At 47.7% G+C, this 21,965-nt stretch overlaps 1 non-coding gene across 1 annotated transcript; it reads right to left on the reverse strand.

Annotated features, from left to right (window-relative positions):
* Positions 1-2,785: 2,785 nt before the first annotated feature.
* On the reverse strand, positions 2,786-2,858 carry TRNAK-CUU (transfer RNA lysine (anticodon CUU)). The gene has a single exon. It is a non-coding gene; the product is annotated as a tRNA-Lys (tRNA).
* Positions 2,859-21,965: the final 19,107 nt, after the last annotated feature.

A 21,965-nucleotide genomic window follows, 5' to 3' on the forward strand; every position in this document is an offset into this window, starting at 1 on the left:
GTGGTAAAGGCATTTTCGTTGTAAAGCATACTCGTGGTAGTGGCATTCGCGTTGTAACGCATGCGTGGAAAAGGCATGCATTGCAACGGAATGCGTAGAAACATCATACAACCCGTCTGCATTCTCCCAAACCCACGAGGGTCTGCAAGTTGTATCTGTAAGGGAGCAAGACTTGGTCAGAAGGCCGCCTCTTTGCTCATAATTAACTGTTACTTCAACCCTCCAAAAACCTCAGGAGCATGAGCCATGGATTCCTGGTGCTCAAGTATAAAAGAAATCCTGGAATCCCATCCCTCTCAGGAAGTGGTGATGGGAGGAGATTTTAACACCAAGGTCCTCAACAGACATCTTACAGTTGAACAAACTAGCAAGGATCGACAACAATTCAGCAAGCTACTTTCCTCATGCCACTTAAAATCTGCAGACCAGGCATTGACACAAGCCAAGAACACAACATGTCCCACATTAAAAAATATTTCAGTAATCGATTATATTTGTATGCCTGGCCCCTTGGCAAAACATCTACAAAGTTTTGAGATTAAAAAAACCGAGATGAGAGTGATCATAATGCTCTAGTTATAAACCTGGATTTAAACCATCAGACAGCAGACAAAGGCTAGGGGTTAGGCATCTCAACTGGAGCTGAAACACTGGCATTAGTCAGAAGAATCAAATGGCGACCTTTTTACTCGCCACAGTTGGTCAAATGGTTTGGTGACGGAAAGAACAGGCAGAAGAATCGACCAGGCAAACAGCTCCTAATGCAATGGGACAATTTGACCAAAGATCTGCTAGAATCTGTCTCGGGAAGCTGGGGTCGTTTAAACCACACACATCCAGTGCAAAATTACCCACAAACACACTTGCCGAAACGGTTCATTAACCCTTCATGGAAGAACTTAAGGAGGACCACCCGTATGTACAAACTGAATCCAACGAGCAGAAATCTTCAGGTAGTAAAAGTTGCAAGGGAAGCCCTCAAAGTGATCTGGGAGCTCAAATTCATACTTCAAGAGGAGAAGTGAATACAAATATTTGAGATGCTTAAAGAAAGATCACTAGCTCGTTTTTGGAGGTACGTAAATAACAAATTCACCATGGAGGTCAAGGGAAAACGCAGTCCGGGCAATGGTTTGGGAGAACCACGTCACAGGCCTGTTTTTTGTACATAATAATATAAATGAAACAGAGTGGAACAATACCAAGATTTAACCTCATCTGCTCGAATTGTAACACTAATGGAGGGGGGTGGAGACCCAGGCCCAAATGGTCTCTCAGCAGGATTGTAAATGTGCCCCAGAAGATTGGGCGGCTCTCCTAACACCGCTTTTCAACTCGGCCTATTCAATGGGCCAAGTCCCCGATGCCTGGAGATGCTCCACTCTATGCCCGGTTCTTAAAAATGGAACCCTCGAAAACCAATCAACTACTGCCTTATAGCCGAGCTAGATTTAGAGGTAAAGGCATATGCTCAAATTTTACTGAAAAAGCTAAAAAGCTGGGCCGAAGAAATAGAGCTGCTACCCTTCTTTCGAACAGGGTTCTGCGGGGATGCAGCGACCACTGATAACATCATAGCTTTATCTGCCCTTTGCCACCAAGCTATACAGAACAACCAACCGCCACTTTTTTTTACTGTTTTATTGACTTCACTTTGGCATTTGATAAAGTTAACAGACAGACCCTGTGGAAGAAACTAGCAAGCTGGGGTATTCCCTCTCCCTTTTTAAATGCCATAATCTTGCTTTACTCTGAAACCTGGGTCCAAGTGAAAACAGGTCTGATGTCAATATCGAAAAAAATATCGACCACCGGGTCTGAAACAAAGCTGTGTGTTGGCACCACTACTTTTCAACCTATACACGGCCAATCTGGGAAAAGCCCTGACTACCAGTTGTCTTGCTCCTCCTCGTCAAAGGCATAGACCCCTTCATATTCTTCAATATGCGGACAATATAGTTATTATGGACCACACCAAAGTGGCATCCAATGAGCATTGAGCAGACTACAGGAATATAGTGCAGCAAATTCTCTTACCATCTACCCGGACAAGACACAAATACTTGTAGTCGGTCGCTGTAAAAATAAACGAGACCTATTGGCTATGCCAATGCTTGTTTTTATTGGGCTGACGAGTATTTATAAACTCAGGTCGAAAAACATAATGAGAAAGAACAGCAGTGGAGTCTGGAATGTTGTCCCTTCTGAAACTTACTCTAAAACAGAAAATGCTAACAAATCCCATAAAGTATTTCAGAGTTGTCTAAATAATTTCTGAATGATTATTAGAGCAAACACAGGAATAATTGCAATGTAACACACATTCCTTTTAACGTTTAACCACCCTTGTTCCAGAATTGTAAAACGTAAACAAGTGGACACTAGACTATTTTTTTCTAAAATAGGAGACAAACCTAGAAGATCCCGGTTTGTATTTTCTAGGATTTAATACTGAATCTAAGTGTGATTTGACTATAAATGCAGCACAGCCTCGTTGTCGTAATCTTTTCTGAATATATTTGTTTTATTATATACTAAACCGATCGCCTGTATTTTAGTTCGCTAGAAGGACCACGATTTAACTGCAAAGTAAACGTTTTCAGCAGTGTAGCATACCATAAAAATACTGTACGAAATAGACCACGGGCAAAGCAACGTTTTCACTAATACACCATAAAAATAATGTATACAAAATATTTAATACGAAACAGCGCTTTTTAATGTATTGTGCCTTAAGCATACTATCTAAAGTAATAAAAAGTAAAATGAATTTAAAAATCTAATCGGCCCAACGTGGGGCTCAAACCCACGACCCTGAGATTAAGAGTCTCATGCTCTACCGACTGAGCTAGTCGGGCGCCTGCTTCTCAACTAGCATTTTTCATATACAATGAACAACAAGCATTTGCAATGCAATCGATCTCGCCTTTGGGACATTGTAAGTGTTTAGCCAGAGCTATTGGCACTGCCAATGTGTTTAAGTTATGTTATAAAACTTAATGTAAAAGCTATTAGCGGTCAACATTGCAACAATCCTATTTGTGTGAGAATAGGTGGACTAACACAGGTTAGCAACACAAATACATCTGATGATGTACCTATTGCTGAGAGAGTGGCCATTGCTGAGGGAGTGGTGGCGCTGGAGTCAGCCCTGGAGGTGCCAGGGACGTGCATTTTCTAGGTATATAGGTATGGAGTATGGTGTACTGTGGCGTCCCAAGCGACAGGGTGAGGCGCAGGCAGAGAGTTCAACGGCAGCCACGGACAGGAACGAAGCTAGTAGAACATTCCCGATTAAGAGAATTTTTTTTTTAGCCAATTCAACATCAGAGCTGAGTATGTGTCATCTTCTTTACTGAGAGCAGGATGGAGCTTTGCTTTTTGAAAGCTAAGGTGCTATTATTGGGGCTACAAAGATCACTGTGTCTAAGGGTGCCTTTTGAGCCGATATTCTTTAATAAAGCGCTTTACCCAACATTCCTGTTCTTAGTTTTACATTTGCCACTTTTTCTACTGAGCTGGTGGACATTTTGCTTGAATTGTTCTTTTCCAGTTTCATGAACTTTATCATTAAAATTAAATTTAATGTAATGCCCAAACCAAAGTATTGCTCTCCAGAATATTCAACTTATATATATGACAGGCAGGACTATTTGCACTTTTGAATAATTATGCTTCTTTTAACTTTTAAATTGCCGTTCGTGAGCGTTCTGAAATTATGCATGTGGCGCTAAACGGCTTGCAAAAAAGCTCAGTGATTAGGACGCCTTGTGCAGAAACCTGCTGAGGTTTGAACCTGCAGGGCTGACTCATCCCTTTGTCCTTCCTATGTTGATAAAGAAGTACTGTAAAGTTATGTTCAGCTAAAATGTACGGCAGTAATCTGAAAACATAAGCTATTTTTGTTACAAATGCAGCCCTAAATAGTAAAAGCTGCTTTCAGTAAGACTCACATTGCTTTTAACTGGATGCCAAAAAAAGCTCCCTGTACTATCAGACTTTAGTGCACTTTATTACTCTTATTGGTCTGTATGACCTATACTTCCTTTGTACTGCCCACTCCTTAGGTGTTAACCCTATGCCCCCACATGGTCTCCGATGCCATCCACAGGCGCTGTGTGGCTTCCCTTCTTGCCCATACTATCCTTGCCCTCACCGTGGCCGCTCGCGCCATGCTCCCAAATCAGAGCTCTCCGGTCCTACCACCGGAACAGCTCCTGAACCCGGCTCGCTTCTATAACTCGCCCGGGCAGATTTTACAACTTGGTCCCAGGAGCGGAAGCAGTTAATCAACAGTAAGGTAGGCAAGGCATGAAAATAGAACTAGGGGAAGGAAAGGTGAGGTAAGGAAGTTCGCCCTCCTAAAGAACCAGCCCACCGGAAGTTGGTCAAGCAAAAGTGGAGGATTTACATTAGTTAACGAGCATGGAGTAGTAGTAATGCAGCGAGAAAGGAACTCGGCCAGGATTACAAAAGCATGCTTTTTGATATCAAAAGGGAAACTTGTTAATACAACAAGTTCGAATGGCAAAAGAAAAGTTGACAAATCAGAAACAATGTAAATGGATTATAAATAAGTTTCCGAATATTAACAGATCTTTTGAGCCACAAGTGAGTGTTGTTATAAAGTGTTGTTTAAGTCACGGTGCAGTAAGCTTTTAAATATATTATCTCCTTTTCCCTAGAAAATGTTCCGTTAGAAACGGGTACTGTCACAGAGTCAATTAGAAAGGAAGAGAAGGCTCCTTGGCATTTTGTTTAGACAACGGAAACCACCTCAATCCTTGTCCATTTTCATTTTTACAGGTGGTCGTGTTTAAAGAGGTATTTATTTTTGTGTATTAGCATGAATATAGCGCTGACCCGCCAAGTGCCTACGGAGCGCTTTACACACTCGCCAAGATGGAATAATGTATTGTCCAGGACAGCACACGAATAAACAACCGACAGGCAGGAGTCCGCGCCTTTCCTGACAGATGCGGCGGATTAGGCGATGATGACATTCTTCGCCTCTTCTGAAAACACTGACATTTTTTCCCTTCTGTGTGTTTACAGTTTCGACAATTGTTTTAAATGAGTTTCCATGCTTTTACTGCACCCTGGGGACATGCTTCTTTGCACTTCAGCTTTGAATTTTCTTACCTTACCGCATACGCAGAACTATTACACTCTTGGAAGAGTGTTTGATAGAAAAAGAGACGTTAGTGTGATTATCGCGCTCCCCGTCGCTGTTCATGTCTGCTACAAACCTGGCATGCTGACCTCATCCGGGAAGAGAACTCTTTAAAGGGACAGACACTCCATCATAAGAACGGGCTCTGGAACGGGGAAGGGAATGAAAACAAATCACACCCCGCTCTCTGCAGTTGAAACCAGGGTTAACTTTGCACGATTAATAGATGGCAAATAGTAGATGTTCAAATGACACGCTGAGGTGACCAAGGTGGTTAAACAACTGGGAAAACAAGTCAGGTCCCGGGCCGCGCTGTGATTGGCTGACGTCACGGGGGTGTCCCGGACCGGCAGCCAATCACAGCGCGGCCCGGGAATGACGTCACGGGGGTGTCCCGGGCCGGCAGCCAATCGCAGCGCGGCCCGGGACAAAGGGGCGGGGCTTAAAAAAAGCACCAGAAACGCCCCCGAATCGCGTTTTCGTGAGAAAGCGCGATTGACAGCCTCTGTCTCCCAATGGCTAGTTTCCATTTATGGAGCTAGCCAATGAGAGGCAGAGGCGGTCCGAACCTCACTACTAAAAACAAAAGATTTCGATTGGGAGGGGCTTCGCCCCTCGCCAAAGTCGAAACCTAAAAACAGCAGAGACAGACCAAAAAGGCACAAACACACTAAAAAGGCAACGGACAGACAAAAGGCACAATTAAACAAAAAAACTGAAAAACAAAGGCTGGCAGAACAGACCAGCAGAAGAACAAGACTCTCCACCTGGACCACCAGGGATGAGGTTACATCTACCTGAACCAGAGAGGTGCCGAGGCAGAGACGCATCGCCGGAGCTGCGCGAGGGGAGAGCAGCTTCCCTGACCAGGAGGTCAGAGATCTTGCTCACCCTGTCGTGCAGCAGCCGCCATTAAGTAGGGGTCAGGGTCGGGAGAGCAGCTGAGAGGCGGGAGCAGGAACACGCAGGGGTGAGGGGCTGCGGGGGCAGCAGTGGCAAGAAAAGGGAGCAAAGCCAAAATTGGCAAAAAATAAAACACTAAGTGAAAGCAGCAACAGAACAGAAAAATGGTACAGACAGACCAAAAAGGCACAAACAGACCAAAAAGGCAACGGACAGACAAAAGGCACAATTAGACAAAAAAAACTGAAAAACAAACAGAAAGGCTGGCAGAGCGGACCAGCAGAGGAGCAAGGTTCTCCCACTTGACCACCAGGGATTAGGCAGGCAGGAGCCTGCGGGTGGAGGAGGGCCTCTAACACGTACCTGAACCAGAGAGGTTCCGGGGGCAGAGATACAACGAAAGAGCTGCGCAAGGGGAGAGCAGCTGCCCTGACCAGGAGGTCAGAGGTCTTGCTCTTGGGATCATAAATTAAAAAAACAAGTAGAGGGTTAGTGAAAATCTTTCTCAAGAAAGAGGGTTCAGTGAGAAGGCTTGTGTGTTTGTACAGTCTAATACACATACCACACAATACAGAGCTATTAGTCATGAAATTTAGGTTAAATGTTTGGGCTTGTGAGTATCTTGCGAAAGTTGGGCAAATAGAGGGGTGGAGGCAGGCGTTTGGGTGCTCCCACTTTTGCAAGACTCTCACGGGAGTCAGTATACAAAAAAAAAAGAGGAGTTCTAACATGAAAGAATCAATCGCATAATGTTGCAACAGGGTGGCTTTGACAAGAGCCTTTGTGTTTATAGTATGAAATGTTCAGTTACACACAGAACTGGATGCATTCCTTGATGTTATTAAGGATAGATTTATTTGTTTCTAGTTATTTAAAACCATAACAATAAGCAAAGCAATACAAAATTAGTTAAAACAGAGCAGTCATTTGCGATGTGTTTAATCAGTTGAAGGCATACATCTGCCAATTCAATAGTCATACAAGTAGTTAGTCATTACGTCTTTTCCCATTAATATAAAATCATGATACATGACAGTTCTGCCAAGGGATCCATTGACAACATTCAAGTTGAAACATAAAACTGAATGTGCTTTAAAATAATCTTAAAAATCTAATGAAATTGGTGAACTTAAAAATATCCAAAAGAAGGAAAATTTAACAAGCAGCACCATAGCACAATTGATGCCAGTACACCTAAAGTAACATTGGAGTATAAGGGCTAAAGTCACCGGAGTCAGTCCTGCCATCTGGGCAAGCTGTCCAGGAAATGGCTTAGATGCCATGTCAGATTGCAGGCATAAAACCTGATCAAAGGTGTGTGGTATCCAGCCATAAGAGAAACTGTCTGAACCAGATAAAGTAGTCTGAACTATTCCATCAGGCTACAAGTGCCTGTCTGAGTCTAGAAATACTAATTGCAAGACCAAAGGGAATCCTACCACTGCCTTGCACAGGTCAGGACCAAAGTGAGATCATTTTTAAGGTGCATTGTGCAGTATCTTTAGGCTTATGACGTAAACCAGGTTCAAAGAGTACCTTATGCAATGACGAGTAACCTGTCAAGTCTATCTCGCTCCTCACCCTAGGCTAAAAGCACCTAATCCCCACTAGTCCTAGCCAAGGTGTCATGATAAGGCTGCGGGCCAGTGAATAAAGTGCATAGATATTATTAAGGAAGATCATGTTTCGCTTCTGCAGTGAAGTGCACTCCATCTCACCTATAGACTCCTGGCATATGAAACCAGATTTCGTTATGATATATAGAGCCCATGCCATAGTCCTGAAGAAATGCAAAAATAGTTTAACATGCTTCCGAGACTTGTCAATCTTCGGACAAAAGTATTTGGACCACGGTCATTTCTCGCGCCTTTGACATATATTAAATTATACTATGGAAGTGTAAGGAAAGAGATTGTGAAAAGGTCTCCTTCACTTGGATTTCAAGCACAACCTGTGTAATTGTACCAAGGTCATTGCCACCACAGAGCACTATCATCAGGTCTGGGTGTTCACAATCCAAAATGCTCTCAACCATTGGTAACAATGGATGACACTTCATAACCTCTATGGCCAATCCAAGTGATGTCCAAGTTTGGAAATCCAAGATTCTTGTCACAACCAGTTAATGGAATATTCTCTAATACAGGGAATGAAGCTGTGTTGCAAAATCTAGAGGTGAACCATTGTGCTGTATGGAGATCTCAGTCACAAGAGGAGTGCTCAGTAGAATGAGTAAGCTCCAAGAGCACAATAGGAATGAATGTGGAGAGAAAAATGGGAGGGTGGCAAAATATAGATGTAATTCCTATTTTTGGGAAGTTAAAAAAGTAGGTTGGGGGGGCGTGGCTAAGCAGGCCATCATGGCGGACGTGTGCTAGATAGCTCCGCCCAGCCCAGCACTGATCCGACGATTATCCTGCTCCCTCGGATGCTTCAGCGGTCCTTGAGGGGATGTCCTTGAATTGGAAACAGGCAGCATCGGTCCGGTGCCCCAGCGGAGCGGCTGCGGTGCCGGTTGACGGAGGTGTCGGACTCGGCGTGCTGCATCCTAGCGGGAGCCCGGGAAGCCGGGACCGCGATTTTGGAGTCCCCGGAGCGGCGTGGCCGATAGTGGTGGGCCTCGGCTCAGAGAAGACTCTCCGACCGGAACCGGGACTTGAGACAGCATAGAGGGGCCCGAGGACGACGTTGGCTGTGGACCCCCGGTGAGGAGACGTCGGGGGGAGTGCTCCGGACCGCTTGCCGGGGTGTGCGGCTGCTAGGTGCCCAGCTGCCTGGGACATTGTCTTGGTGGAGGCGGCGGTCGTGGGGTGTGTGGGGCTCTATCTCGCCCGCCTGGGGAGTCCCCCTTCCCTTTGCGACAACTAAACACCCCCTCCCTCTGCTCACCGGGTGATCGGCGGTCGGGTCGGACCGCGTGGGGAGCGAGGAGGCGCAGTGGGGGTGACGGACAGTGGCGGAGTCACCCGAGGCGCGGGCGGCAGCCACGATGGCCCCGTTGGGTGTGGCCTGCCCTCTGTGGGGCTGTGAATGGCCTTGAGGTAGCTTTGCAGGGTGGACGCTGTTTGCCCCCCCCCTCCTCCAACTTCATCAACGGCCTGGTCGGGGTCCGATGTTCCGGGGCCCCTACCCATATCTCGAACGGCGCACTGGACTGTTGGTGTGGCGGTGTGGGGTCCTCCATTCCCCCACGGGGAGGTCGGCGGCCGGGCCACACGTGAGCGGTGGAACGGTGATTACAGACTGGACATCAGAAGGGCCTGTGTGGCAGCCGGAGTGGGCTTGTGCCTGTGCCACGGCCTGAGTGGCGACTGGACCTTGGCGGCGTGGGGCGAACCAACACTAACCTGTGCCCATTGACTTTGGCCCTGCCCCCGCAGATTTCGATCCACCGGGCATCGGCTCGGCCCCGACAACTGCCGGCCTCCTGCAGTGGGAGGCTCACATTGCCATGACCAGAGGTAAGGGAAGCAGTGGCCCTACCACACACGGGCCCATTGATAAGTTCACGGGCCCCGGGGCAGTGAGTGGGCCCGCCTGATAATGCGACGCTGCTGGCCGCCATAACCCAATCCAGAGACATGCTTGGCGAGGTTGGGTCGGATGTGATGCTGCTGCGGCAGGACCTGCGGAACGCGGTGTCCCGCATAACGGAAGCCGAGGAGCAGGTGTCGGGGGTCGAAGACGACGTGGTGTCCCTCAAACAGAAGGTGGCAAAGCTGGAAAGTACCCAGAAAGGCCTAGTTTTGCGAGTGGAGGACGCAGAAGGGCGGGCCCGTCGAAACAACCTGCGTTTCGTGGGCTTTCCGGAGGGATGTGAATCGGGGGGCACAGAGCGCTTCCCTACGCAATGGATTGAGGGCTGGATGCCTCCGGACGCTCTCTCCCGCTGCTTCATCATCGAACGGGCCCACAGGGCATTAGTGCAGAAGCCACCGGCCGGGTCCCGACCCCGTCCAGTCATTGCGAGGCTATTGAACTACTTTGACCGGGATGCCATCCTGAAGCAGGCCAGAGCGAAGGAGCCCCTCATGTTCGATAATAACCGGATTTTGGTGTTCCCGCATTACACACGCCTGGTACAACAGCAGCGCCAATCATTCCAGGCAGCCAAGGCCCGGCTGAGAGAACTTAAGCTACAGTATGCTCTGTTTCCAGCACGTGTTCGCGTGGTGTTTCAGTCGCGGACGTTTTTCTTTGACTCTCCGGAAGATGCCTTCAAATGGACAGATGAGACGGTGCGGGTGAGGGCTCATACCCCCCGGGGTCAGCACTCCGACTCGTCCCTGAGTGAAGGGGCGCAGCAAGCTTCACAGACGGCGCCGGCGGGGCTCTCGGAGGCCCCGATCTCAGAGGCGATCACAATCCTGCAGCTCGGAGGTGGGGCTGCGGCGCCCCAGACACAGAAGAATGGATCCTCAGTCCCGGCTGAGGGAGATCATACTGGTGAACCCTCATAATTAGACCATGTGTACTGTTTAATACTGAATTACCGAGGGAGCCCTGCATGGGCTCGGACCCTGCAGCTCTCACGCCTGTAGGTAGCAAGAGACACGGTTATGGGTGGTAAGTTAGGGATCAATTGGTGGGAGAGGCCCAGGTCCCCCAGTTGGGGGTCTGGCTCCGATCCGACCGTGACAGGTACTTCAATGTTTCATGAGGTATGGGGTGGGGGGTTTGTTGGGGGGGTTTGGTTTGGGAGTCAGGGGATGTGGGGGGGGGGGTTGGAGGGGTAGGGGTAGTTTTCAACAGCACAGTGTTCGTTCAAGTCCTATTACCACTTTGTGTGTGTGTACGGTCCCTGACACCAGGGCCACTTACCTTCCTGCCCATAGATGGCGGTTAACACCCCCAAGACAGGCCTCCCGCAGGCGTCATTGCGCGTTGTGAGCTGGAACGTAAGGGGAGTGCTCGATAAAATAAAGCGGAGCGCAGTCCTGCGGCTAGGGAAGAAAGAAAAGGCAGATATCCCACTTTTGCAGGAGACACATCTCCTGGGCACTAAAACCCTTAGCTGCAGCGCTACGGCTACCAACAGGTATATCACGCTGGGTTTGTGAGGGGATCCAGGGGGGTAGCAATCTTGATACATCGCAGGTTGTCCTATGTTCACGAGAGGCAATGGGTTGATGCGCAGGGCAGATTTCTTTTTGTTAAAGGAATGATCGGTGGTGAACCCGTAGTCTTTGGTAGTGTATATGCCCCGCCCCCACTACAGGGGTCCCTCGTAGAAAAGCTGTTTGGTATATGGACTGAGATACCAGATGTGATGGCTGTTGTGGGCGGCGACTGGAATGATGTAATGAATGGGCGAATGGGCCGTCATAGGCCAGGGGGTGCAATACTAGCGGACACACCCACTAAATTAGGCGACAGGGTGAGAGGGATGGGCTGGGTAGACACATGGCGCTATCAACATTTCCACAATCGTGAATATACCTACGTCTCTGCAGTGCATAAATCCTTCTCTAGGATAGATTACTTGTTTGTTCCCTGCCCCTGGATTGGGAGGGTACACTCCACGTCCATATTGCCGCGCGGTTTGTCGGATCACTCCCCGACTACGGTGGACTTACATTTAGATGGGAGGTGGCAGCCATTTAGGTGGCGCCTCTCCACATGGCACCTGCAACAAGACAGTTATCAGACGCATATGAGGGAGGCAATAGCTAATTATTGGGAGGACAATGATAGGTCAGACACTGACGACATGATCCTTTGGGAGGGTCTAAAACCCACGCTCCGCGGAGTGGATATTGCCAGGTGTGCGGCGGCCCGTAGGACACGCAGGGAGGATATAGTAGAGGCAGCGGGTCGGGTCCGAGACCTGGAGGAGCGATGCCGTGAGGCGGGGGATGCTGGGGACGTCGGACAGTTGCTCCTGACGCAGCAGTCATACGCCTCTCTGCTACTTGACGAGGCTCGACAGTTATGGCGAGCGACACAGAGCAGAATATACCAGTGGGGCGATAAGTCCAGCACAATGCTGTATAGGCTTTGCCAGGGCACCTTTCAGGCGCAGTCCCTACCGGGACTTCGAGATGAGGCAGGGGAATCCATGACGGCCCCGACGGACCTAGCGGACAGCTTCGCATGATATTATGCAGCCCAATATACCCCCCGGGAGTCTCTCCCATCGGAAGACATTGACAAATTCCTTGCGGACCTTCCGCCGCGGGCAATTTCGGACGAGGGACGTAATCGCCTCGAACTCCCACTGTCGGTTGAGGAGCTGGGCACAGCCCTCGGTGAGCTAAATGCTGGTAAGGCCCCCGGACCCAATGGGTTCCCATGGGAATTCTTTCGAAAATTTCACCTCCAGTTAGGGATGTACTATAAGAGGGCACTGGAGGCGGCCAGGGAGGATGGCCGATTACCGGCGGACTGGCGACATGCGGAGATAGTGGTCTTTTGTAAACCGGGGAGGCCCCCTGAACACCACAAATCCTATAGGCCAATATCACTCCTGAATGTTGAGGCGAAAATATTTGCTAAGGCACTGGCCAATCGCCTTCTCCCCTACATCACACCTTGTCCACCCGGACCAAGCCGGGTTTATGCCCCACAGGGCGACGAGACACAATATCAGACGCGCACAGGTGGTGGTGGAGGCGGTCCGGGCTGCCGGAATCCAGGCGGCACTCCTACTGACCGACATAGATAGGGCCTTTGACACGTTAAGTTGGGTCTACCTCCGTGCGCTCCTGTCCCGCCTGAACCTCGGGCCCCAGTTTCTATCTTATCTGCAATTGCTCTACACGGATCTAACAGCGTCGGTGAGAGTGGCTGGGGCGGTATCTGCCCCCTTTTCTATAGGTCGCCGTATCGGTTTGCCCTTGCCATGGAGCCACTGGTGGCGTGGATACGAATAGACGCACAAATGCAAGGCATCGAGTGGGACGCGGGACCATCTGATAGAATTGCGTTCTATGCCGACGATGTCCTCTTCTTTCTCACAGATCTGAATAGATCAGGGCCGAGGGTCCTTGAAATAATGCGTATATTAGGAGAAGTGTCAGGCCTCCATTTAAACTTGCGGAAATCCACGCTGTGGACATTGGGAAAGCGCATGGGGCTGGGGTCCTGGGCGTCGGCGTTGCAGGAGGCGGCCGGAGGCCTTAAATATTTGGGCGTATTCCTGACTGACTTGCCTGTGGTCTCCTGGGTGCGTAATGTTGTGCCTGTCTGGGACCGAGTCTGATCTGACATAAAAACATGGTCCTGTATGCCGCTGAACATATATGGCCGTTCGGCCAAATTCAAGATGGTGGCTCTCCCGCGTATACTATACCAATTGCAAAACCACCCCTATCCTATCTCACCGCAGTGGTTCAAACAGGTTGACTCGGCGCTGGGTCAATTTCTCTGGGCCGGGGGGGCAGCGAGAGTGGCGCTCCGTACTGGTTTCCTCTCCACATATTGTGGTGGTTTGGCGACGTCGGATGTATTGTCCTACTATCAGGCGTCCCACCTACTGATACTGAACGAATGGTGGTATGGGGACCGGGGCGACCCAGCATACGCCCTTGAAAGATATATGATGGATCCGGACACGTTACACACTCTACTATATTCGGCGGCTAAGAGAAAGAGGCTTCCAGTTGTTACTCAGGTGGTCTTTCGGATATGGCGTCAGGCGCTACACCGTATGGGATGGTGGAACAGACTGACGGAGGAAACGCCCATTGTGGCACAATGGCCAGTTCCCGGCGCTGGCGTCCTTGCAGGGATTCCGTGGTTGGGACGCGATTGGGATATCGGCGTTGGGCCATGTCATGAAATGCACAACCCTTAAATCGTTTCAAGAGCTGAGGGAAGAATATGACATGCCCCGAACCCAGTTCTTTAAATACTTGCAGTTCCGGCACGCCATATCACCCGCCTTGGACGGCCTGGACTCATTGCCCGAGTTTAGCCCCTTGGAGGCTAAGGTGTTTATGGGGGAATTGGAAGGCAAGAAAATTTCCTGTATCTACCAGACGCTGGTCACACATTGCTCCGCATCTCTAGATAAGCTGCGGACCAAATGGGAGAGATATATAGGCGAGCTAGAGGAGGAAGAATGGAGGGAAGCCCTTGAGGCCCCAAGGGGGGCGGCTATTGCTGTGCGTCTGCGGTTTATTCAATTCAAGTACCTACATAGAGCTTACTACACTAGGGAACGGTTATGGAAGGCTGGTCTGATTGCATCCCCCGATTGCCTGAGGTGTGGTCGAGAGGTGGGTACCTTTCTGCATACGGTATGGGCATGTGATGTGCTGATGAGGTTCTGGACTGGGGTGTGGAATTGCCTGTCTGAGGTGTTAGGCTGGGAGCTTCCCCGCTCACCGCAGCTGGGCCTTCTTCATGTCATGGAGCAAGTGGGGGGCAATATTTATAAACGGCATCTGCTGCTGCTGGGCCTCACGGTGGCCAAGAGAGATGTGGCTCGAGCCTGGAAAGACCCCAGGGCCCCCCTGGTGGAGTGTGGAAAAAGGGCCTAGATTTCTATATGGGACTGGAACGCCCAGTCTTCGAGGCTAGGGGCTGCCCCAGAAAACATTACAAAATATGGAAGAGATTGACAGACTACAGAGGACTGTGGCTGGAACCACCGGTGCAACTAGATGTTGATGCAGGACATTTGTGTTTCGATCCAGGGTGAAAAGGAGTATACACTGAATATTTCTTAACATGACTTATGTTTTGGACCACGTTGACACCGTGCAGGGGGTTAGGGTGGGATCCGGGTTGGGGGAGTTGGTGGGAGACGGGAGGGGGGGGGGGGACTCTGGGTTGTTACTCTACTCTACATTATTGTATGGATTGCCTATCTATAATTGTTGCTCATCTGCTCGCAGCTTCTCCGGTGCCCGGAGAGCTGCGCCCTTTTTCTTTGCAATCTCTCAATAAGAAAATAAAATTTGGTTCTAAAAAAAAAAAAAAGTAGGTTAGGTTGCGACCAACTGTTTATATGGTGCACAGTTATTTGTTAAACAGGAGGGGCTTTTCTATTGGGTGATTTTCAAATTGAGCTACGATCCAGCGAGAGTCATTAACAAGCTTCCTCAAGTTCACAAGAGGCACCGATTATGGTGGACTTTTCGGACTCTAGCGAGAGTCTTGCGAAAGATTTTGAGGAGGAAAAACAAAAACTTAGAACATTGATCATGAAACTATAGGGTAGCTCTCAAAAGAGTAATTTTTGTTAAGTTTTTAAAGATTATACTTTTTTTGTGCTTAACAGCTTTAATTTTTTTCATATTTTAAAACTTGTTTAATAGGGTAGGACAAAAACAACTTGAAGTGTGAAAACAACATCTCAAAGACAAAAAAAAGAAAAATTTGGAAAAAAAAGTAAAAGAAAATACTGCATGGGGGCATTTGTGATTTTGTACAAGTTTCCCGTGGGGAGGTTTGCTCGTCTCTGATGAAAAAACTATCTGCTTACACAAGCAGCAAAAAGGTGCTTTATTTAGGTAAGCAGGGTTATTGTCTGCTACTGCACTTACTACCTGTGCAAGCACAGTATCTCCCGGAGTAAATGATGTGAAAGCTCCTGAAGAATTGTCTAGTTCTGCAGCATGAGCCTACCCTGCTCGAGCAAGCCTTTGCTGATGCATAGATCTCAGGTGCCTCCACATGCCTGTGGTACTTATACTATACGGTTTATTTTTGCTCCACCGGCTGAACTCCTTCCAAAGTTTATAGATGATGCACTTTGCAGAAACTTTCTTGACACCTGGTCGAATTTTAAAGAACTGCCACACCAAGGATTTCTTGGGTGGCTGAACTGGTGCAGCAGCGCCTAGCTGCTCATCAGAATCTGATGAAGACATCTTGAGTTGGTAGGGAAATAGGAAAGGAGAGCAAGCCAGATATGCCTACTCTCACAAAAATATAAGAGGGAAATAAAGCAAAAAGGATGGAATCGTCATTTTTTTAATTAAAGACATTCATATGAACCAATCACAATGCTTCCTTTGAGTGTTGTTCCTCCCCTGAGCGCCTCGCAAGCTCGTAAATATTATTGCTTTATACATTTCATGGAACAATTCATAATCAATTTTTTTCCGAGCTAATCAACATCTCTAATGTCTTAATTTGTTCAGAATGACAAGAAAAGACTGTTTTCAACCTAATTGCAAATTACAATTTTGCGGGAAGATCGCAAGGGCCGAACATATAAGCTTTCATTTTTCTCGCATACTTTGGCAACAGGACTTTCATCACTCACATACCCGCTCCACTGTATTTCAGGTGTCGCAGCACACCTTGATGGCACTCGGCTATCAAGGTGGCCCCGATGATGAAGCATGTCACCGACCAGGTCGGTGAGTGAGGGGTTCCTCAAAAACAAAGAAGGACTTCTTCTTTTTTACATTAGCGTCTCATCCCACCGATATTGGTTTCCTAACCTTATCTTTGGTGGTACTCCTTATTTTGTTATATAGCTACCAAACCAGGGGATCGGGAGTACCCTTCCTTCCACCTAGGTGGATAAAATCCCTTTGCTCTCTAATTTTGTTTAGTACATACCTTGGCAGCGCACAGCTGCGAGAGTTAAATCTGTCCTTCTTTGATCCTTAGACCATCCCTTCAGACACCTCACCTACACACATTTTTAGTTCAACATGGGAGAAAACCAAGGCCTCACGTACTCCACAGAGGAGATAGATGCCATCTTCGGCGAAATCTCTGGTTTTGCAGACGCAAGCATCTCCCAGACAATATCACAAACAAGCGATTGGGAAAAACTCACAGAAATGAAAAAGGAACGCATAAGAACAATACTTCATGGTACCATCCTAAAAGAATATGTTACAAACAATATGGCCCCCAAGGGCCTTCTGGTTACAAATGCCCCACGGATTTTCCTAAATGATGCGCAGTTCAGAAAGGACTGGGCCTTAATAGCCTGGCATTGCACGCACGATTGGATTGTATTAATATTAAAAACAGCCCTAAGATTGTCAGAAACTATCCAAATCGAAATTCAAAAGACAGAAACGCATATAAAGACGAGTATAACTGGATATAAAAGGAGACTCAATGAAATAAACAAGGAAATAACTGAATACAAAGACAACCTGACCCAACAAAAAGTCACAAAATTCCAAAAAGACTTGAAAAGATTTTCATTTGTTAAGACATATCCCTACTCTGACCCTGATTACAAACCACCTGATAAGTCTACACCTGACCCTGACGCATCAAGTATTTCGTCAGGCAGTAGCAATGGGTCTAACACCAGTGTTAACAAGCAGAGAGGAAGAGGAGGAAGAAGAGGGCAAGGAAATTTCTGGCCCGGGTTCAATCCCCCCATGTTCCAGGATCCTTTTAATCAAACAGCAAATTTCCAAATGTATGGATGGCAACCTCCTTTTCAGCCACATTTCCAACCCCCCCCCCCCCCCCCCCTTCCAACAAAATCAATTCCGCCCCCCTTTTTTTCTAAGGGGCAGAAGGGGAAGAGGAAAAAACAGGCAACCCAACCAAGTACACTGGGAGGAAGACGACCCAGTGAGCAACAGAACGAAGAGCAAGGCAGGCACGAGCAGTGCGAAACCTTAGTCACCAATTTGTCTTCAAGACCACTAACTACTATAGAAGAGAACGTTCTTAACAAGGGCCTTGGTTATGTCCCCACAGCCCGGTTGGACAAATTCCAGTTACATTGTGAGTTGGCCAATTTTTTCAGGAAACTAAGGCTAAAAGCCTATTTTGAGAAACATGGCCAATCAAGAGATTGTGAAGTGGAAAATGAGAGTGGACTGAGATTGAAATCCACCTTTATGCCACCTCCACACCAGACCAGTTGAACTAATGACTTTTGAGCAAGCTGTCTACAATGATGTGGAAAAGATGCAGACACCCTCTCATTTCCAGAACCTAAGCAATGTAGAAAGAACAGCCTTAAAGGAGTTACGCGCTTGCGAATCCACTATAATAAAACCAGCTGACAAAGGTGGTGGATTAGTAGTTATGGATATGACCGCCTACCGCGAAGAATGTGTCCGACTCCTCAGCGACAGAAAAAACTATCAAGTTTTAAACACTGATCCCACGAGTGATCTGAAAGCTGAAATCTGTCAATTAGTTGAAATTGCGGAATCAAGTGGTGCAATATCTAAACAAGAAGCAGATTATTTAAGTACCACTGAGGGAAAAATCCCCTATTTCTACAGCTTGCCAAAGATGCATAAGGGTAGATTACCCCCCCCCCCCAGGACGTCCAATTGTCTCGGGCATTGGCTCCTTGTTAGAACCTCTCTCCAGGTTCTGCGATTTTTTCCTTAAGACTATTGTACAGAAGTCAACCACTTATCTGCAAGACACCAAGTGCTTACTAAATCTGTTACAGAACGTGGAAGTGGATGAAGACACTGTGTTACTAAGCATGGATATTGAAAGCTTGTACACAAGCATACCCCAGGACGATACCATCCGAGTCCTGGGCAATACCCTGGAGAATGCAGATTGGCCTTTTCACACACCCAGGGCATTCATTTTGGAATGTGCCACTTTGGCCCTCAAACTCAATTATTTCGAATTTGAGGGAACGTTATTCTTACAGACTGGGGGCACCTCAATGGGCAGCGTCTTTGCTCCTAGCATAGCTGGTATGTACGTGTATGACTTCGAAAACAAATTCATTCTGAACAACACAAACCCATTTCGCAAGAATCTGACTTTTTGGAGGCGTTACATTGATGACGTCCTTGCCATTTGGCAAGGACCAACTGAACTCCTTGAGCAATTCATAGCCTGGATTAATTCCTGTGACAACAACCTCAGGTTCACAAGTTGCTACGACAAAGAGGAAATTGTTTTTCTCGACGTAGTAATAAGCAAAAAAGGCAATCATTTGGAGACAAGAACTCATTACAAACCGACCTCAAAGAACAACCTCTTAAGGTTTGAAAGCTTCCACCCTCGACCATTAAGGGAAAACCTACCCTATGGGCAATTTTTGAGACTACGCAGAAACTGCAGCAAACTATCTGATTACAAGAAACAGGCAGAGGACCTATCTGTAAAACTCGGGAACCGTGGATACCCTGAGAAAATAGTGAAAAAATGCCAAAAGAGGGCCAGGAACCAGCCCAGGGAGGCACTCCTTGAAGAAAAGACCAGAACCAATGAGGAAATACCTCTAACATGCGTGACAACGTTCAATTCAATATCAAACCAGTTGACCAGGAGTGTAAATAAACATTGGAACATCATAAACACAGGCAATCTACACTGGGAAAAACCTTTGTTTTCTTTTAAGAAGTCACAGAGCTTAAAAGACACTCTTGTTAACACCAGACCGAAAACGAAATTGGCTCCAAGCGCACCATCCATTACCAGGGTTTGGGGTCTACCTGATGTAACCGGTCATTATCGCTGCGGAGATTGCAGTGTGTGCCATTTAACCAGGAACACAAAAACTCTGGACTTAGAGATTGGGAAGACCTGGAGACAAATTGCACATACCAACTGCAATAGTGAAAATGTAGTATACCTGATCGAATGCACTTGTAAGAAACGCTACATCGGGATGACAACTCGAAAGGTAAAACAGAGGATATGTGAACATCGCAGCACCATACGCTGCAAGAAAAATGCGACCCGATTGACTGACCATTTCCTTGAGAAAGGCCACACACCTAATGATATGTTCTGGACTATCATTGAGCAAGTGACCCCTGGACCAAACATACAGAAACGCCTATATGAGAAGGAGCAGAGATGGGTATACAGACTGTCTACCCATAAACTTGGTCTGAATGACAATATACCCTGGGCATCTGTCCTTTCCTGAGTGTTTCCCCTGGGCATCTGTCCTTTCCGGAGTGTTTCCTGTATTGCCCAAATCTGATTATGACAAAGAATTCCTTCATGAAGTAACATTGTTGTACAGAATCCATCTGGTTCTGTTCTGGTTTTAGCACCTTTGCCCATAAAATCGAATGCACTCCTGGGCTTAGATGTATTCCATTGTATTGCCAACACCCCTGTGCGATGATCGCTATTACATGCCCCGATTTCGATCTACTGAACACTTAGTCAATAATGGGGCCTTTTTTCCTTTCTGTAAAACACATCTTGCGTGACCTTTTTTTAAAGAAACTCCTCGCTTGTCCTTTTGAGATTTTCATTATGACTAGCCCTTATTCTCACGCGGAACGGAGGTTTGTTTACCTACGTTCCCCGGACAACCGTCCTTTTTCCCTAGCGGGCCCCCGTACTACGACCACGTGACCACGTGACGTCAGTACGCATCACTTACCACGCCCACCACGTCCCCGATGGCGACCACGCCCACCACGTCCCCGATGGCGGCTGCCTTTAACTTCGGCGCTGCTTTTGCCTCCTCACGGGTGCGCGGAGGGGCGGCATAGGTTGATGGTCGATTTCTGACATCAGAAACTGTAAGTAGAGATTGTATATTAGGGAACGCGTCCGTTTCCTTATCTTTGCACCGAAAAAGAGGGAGAACATTGCAATATATTCTGACGGATTACTAACGAGTCTGTTCCGATTTCTCCTTAAATTCACAGAATACGTTTCGAGCTCTGTGACCTCTCCCCTCAATCCCCGTGCAGCCAACATTCCCCCATTGAGGAGTGAGCGTTTTTAAATATTCTGGCAATGTGTGTTCAGTGTGTCGTTTGTCTTGTACTGTATAAAACTTTGGATCAAGTTGAACTATTATCACGTCGGTAATCCCTGGCACTATTAATATACAGTCATGACTTTGGCACGCACTATCTGGCTTGTGACAGACTGGCTAATAAAAATAAAACAAGCATTTGCAATGCAATAGGTCTCGCATTTATGCAAGTTTGAGCTATTGGCATTGTAAATGACAATGCCTTTTATTATGTTTTGGATTTTGAAACCTAAATAAAACACATTGTCGTTTACAATGCCAATACCTTAAACTCCCGTAAATGCGAGACCGATTGCATTGCAAATGCTTGTTTATTTAGTAGCTAAGGCCAGACAAGAAGATGTGTGTCGGTTATGGGCCACGATAAAATGGTGTTAAAGGAAGGCAGGGCGTAAGGCCCTAAACAATATTGGTGGCCAGAGGAGGAGTAGAAGCCGCACGAGTGGGTGGAACCTTGTCTCTGGTGAAGTCGCAGCGCAAAGTGAGTAAGGTGGGAGGGAGAAAAAGCGCGCCAGGGTAAGCGAGGGGTTAGGGAGGGTAGGGGGCACTAACCTAGGCTGCTAGGGAGTAGGAGGGTGAAAGGAGAGAAGGGGCAGTACCAAGAAAGGAATTTATCAGATGAGAACAGGGAAGGCCGGCTATGGCTTATGTTGCGGTCTGGCGAATTGGGTGGGTACGGAGGGAGGGGGCTGCTCCACCAGGCACAGCAGGGAGCGCCGTATACATGTGTGTTGGTGGTGTGGGAGAGGAGGGGGGTCAACGGGAGGAGTTGGTACAGTTGGGCGGGGGGGCATGCAGCTCCGGTTCAGTGTCCCATCAGGGCCCAGATCGGCCCCCTCTATCACCTGAGCAGGGAGGGATGTCGGCAGTCATTTAGCAATTACGGGCAGGGAGACCGGCATGCTTACGGAGGAGGTGCGTGAGTGTGTGTAATTCACAAGTTTACCATTGGAAGTAGGGTGGCCCAGGACACGGTTCTAGGCGCTACACTTCCCTGGGAGTCCAAAGGCTGTGCACGCAGTGACCGGTTCCAGGACTTGTTAGTGCTGTACTCTCGTAGTCAATATTTTTGAGAAGGGCAGGCACTTTCTGTATACAGGACTTGTTTGGTCCTATGAAGTCCTGATACTTTCCCAGGGCAGCAGCAGAGGCGCAACTAGCGGTGCATCTTGGAAACTGCTGATGACCTCAGATGTTTCCAGAGTAATTGCTGTTAGATTGTTTCCTTCTTTAAAGTGCACACGTTCG

This window comes from Lissotriton helveticus, chromosome 5_1 (assembly GCF_964261635.1).
Source record: "Lissotriton helveticus chromosome 5_1, aLisHel1.1, whole genome shotgun sequence".
Taxonomy (NCBI): domain Eukaryota; kingdom Metazoa; phylum Chordata; class Amphibia; order Caudata; family Salamandridae; genus Lissotriton; species Lissotriton helveticus.